This window comes from Sinocyclocheilus grahami, unplaced genomic scaffold, assembly GCF_001515645.1.
Source record: "Sinocyclocheilus grahami isolate Dianchi unplaced genomic scaffold, SAMN03320097.WGS_v1.1 scaffold1135.1, whole genome shotgun sequence".
Classification (NCBI taxonomy): domain Eukaryota; kingdom Metazoa; phylum Chordata; class Actinopteri; order Cypriniformes; family Cyprinidae; genus Sinocyclocheilus; species Sinocyclocheilus grahami.
The window spans coordinates 334,396-334,885 of NW_015506314.1; positions in this window are offsets into that span (position 1 = coordinate 334,396).

Sequence of the window (490 nt, forward strand, 5' to 3'; positions counted from 1 at the left end):
TCTTGGAGTAATTTTGGTTGGCCGGCAACTCCTGGGAAGGTTCACCATTGTTCCAATTTTTCTCAATTTGTGGATAATGGCTGTGACCGTGGTTCGCTGGAGTCCCAAAGCCTTAGAAATGGCTTTATAATCCTTTCCAGACTGATACATGTCAACTGTTTTGATTCTCATCTGTTCTTGAATTTCTTTAGATCGCGGCATGATGTGTTGCTCTTTAAGCATGCTTCACAGGTTCAGACAGCTTCTATTTAAGTGATTTCTTGATTCAACAGGTCTGGCAGTAATCAGGCCTGCGTGTGGCTAGTGAAATTTAACTCAGCTTTCTAAAATAATGTGGTTAATTGCAGTTCTTTCATGATTTAACAGGAGGGGGCAATTATTTTTTCACATAGGGCCACGTAGGTTTGGACAGCTTTTTTCCCTTAATAAATGAAATCATCATTTAAAAGCTGCATTTTGTATTTACTTGCATTATCTTTGTGTAATATTT